This window comes from Austrofundulus limnaeus, unplaced genomic scaffold (assembly GCF_001266775.1).
Source record: "Austrofundulus limnaeus strain Quisiro unplaced genomic scaffold, Austrofundulus_limnaeus-1.0 Scaffold1707, whole genome shotgun sequence".
NCBI classification, from domain to species: domain Eukaryota; kingdom Metazoa; phylum Chordata; class Actinopteri; order Cyprinodontiformes; family Rivulidae; genus Austrofundulus; species Austrofundulus limnaeus.
In genome coordinates this window covers 2218-4759 of record NW_013954109.1, presented here as the reverse complement: position 1 = coordinate 4759, position 2542 = coordinate 2218, and positions in this window count along the sequence as shown.

Sequence of the window (2542 nt, the reverse complement as noted above, 5' to 3'; positions counted from 1 at the left end):
CAGTAGGCAAGGTGGGTAAGGTGTCTTGCCCAAGGACACAACGAGTGAGTCGACTGGACGGGGATCGAACCGGCAACCTTTCGGTTCCGGGACAATTCTCCTAACCACTCTACCACAGCCGCCCCAAATGAGATGAGATGAGATAGGATAGGATAGGATAAGGTAAGATAAGATGAGATAAGATGACATAAGATGAGATAAGATAAGATAAGATAAGATAAGATAAGATAAGAGAAGATAAGATAAGAGTTATTGTCATTGCACAGTCGTACTTCGTACAATAGTGCAACAAATTGTGGTGTTCTATCACTGTGGTGCCCAATGCCATACTAGAATACAAAGTAAAGAAAATAATATAAATATGATAAAAGGTTAAAGTGACTGACACATTAAAGATAAAAATGAAATAAAATTAAATTAAAAAAATAAAAACGATAATAGTTTAATCTGTGCATTCAATAGGGCTAAAGGTTCAGTAGTAGCAAAGGTTTATACATTGTTATTAATATTTATTGTTATTTTTTACAAAAATACAAAGAAATTTTAAGTTTATGAAAATAAAATCAGGCTCCTTTCTCACATTTAAATACTAAATTATAAAGGTTTATGCAAATTAGTTCTGTTTGTTTAAAATGAACAAGTGTTCAGCTATTAAATAACAAAAATGTTCACAGTCATCCTAATAATTTACCAGRTGTATTTATAGTGTTTCCATCAACCATAGGATCAATTAAACAACAGCAGACATAAAACTTAACTAAATTAAAACTGTCATGAATTTAAAAGAAAAAAAAATAAAAACCAATCTGATTAAATGAAAATTAAAGAGCACAGTGGCTCAGTAGAGCTGATGCCTCTCAGCAAGAAGGTCACCGGTTCAAATCCCGGCCCGGAGACCTTTCAGGGTAGAGTCTGCATGTTCTCTCCGTGCATGCGTGGGTTTTCTCCAGGTACTCTGGCTTCCTCCTACAGACCAAAAACATGACTGTTAGGTTAATTAACTCTAAACTGTCCCTAGGTGTGAGTGACAGAGTGAYTGGTTGTTTGTCTCTATGTGTCCCTGTGATGGACAATTAATTAATTTAAATTAAATAAAAACAGCATTCAACATCTCAGACGGTGCTAAAAGCCACAGAAGTGATGGTTTGAATAAGTGATTTGTAAACAGCAGGAAGAAGCAGCAGCAGCTCTGTGAGGTAGAATGGGACAAAATCATTTAGTGCTTTAAAAACAAATAAATAACTTTTAAATAAATTCTTAAATGTACAGAAAAAACAAAAAGAACATAAGAGTGAAGAAAATAATTTGGCCTTTTGGGTGAATATTTATTTGAAGTTATTTTACGTTAATAAAGGCAGAGAACTTAATTTATTTAAGCTTTTATTACATTTTTTCCCTCAATAGTAATGTTTTTATTCTAATAGTTGTTATCAGAAAAGCTCGTCATGTTTTCATTGGCTGCGTTATTTCAATGACTTGTTTAGTATACTGTTTAAGCTAAACTTTTGTTTTTCCTCCGCAGTAACTCGCCTCATATATCCTCATATAAGCTGTGATCAGAATTATAAAGTCATTAATAAATGCTCATTTATTATTGTCTCCTTGTGTTTGAGCAGGACAGAATTCATGCACACTGTAACAAAGTGTTTACTCTAAAAATAATAGCAAAGTTTTAACAAATGTTTACATGAGTTGTGCTCAGAAAATGTAATGAGGATGGCCACACCCATCCTTGTGTTAGCTAAGGTCAGTTAGCTCTGGTAGCCATCTTGAATTGAGTAATCAGAGTCTTTCTAGTGGATCTTGAGATATCTTGCTAACATTAGATGAACAAACATGGAGACAAACTGTTGTTTCTTTTGTTTTGTAGCAGTGGTGAAACTGCAGCGTGAACAATAAGTTGTTAAAAGAGTGGGACTTGAATGTGACCCTGGGGGAACTCCTTAAAGCTGTTATGTATCCTCTCTGACATGTGAGCTCCTTGGACTTCCCAGGAGTTGGACAGTGTTGCTGAGAAGACGAATGTCCCCCTGGTGGACCTTCTGTCCTGTGACCCAATCACAGATGAGCAGTAGACTGTGCATGGATGGATGCTGGAAGTGTTGTAGTGAGTGTGTGATGWCCTTCAATAAAATGTGACACAAATAAAATTATGCATATGACCTCATACAACCTTGGACCAGCCCTGAGTTTTAGTATCTTTCTGTCATGAATGTTTTATTTCCACTTTGCATTAAATTGGACAGATAAACCATTAAAATAAGCATTTTTTATTTTGATTATAAAAATAAACATTGTTCATTTTCATGTTACCTTTGGTCAAAGTTAATCACTGAGGAACCAAAGAACTGCACGTGGCCTCAGTGCAAACTGCAGACCCCCCATAGTATGGGGGTCCGTTTGTAAAGTTACACAGTCAAAAATTACCACCAATATATTTATTTTATTTAGACTTTTATAAGAAAAAAAGAACAGATTTATTTTTCAAAGTCAGTTTTTCACCATATGATTCATACATTTATAAATGTCTTAGTTTATAAAC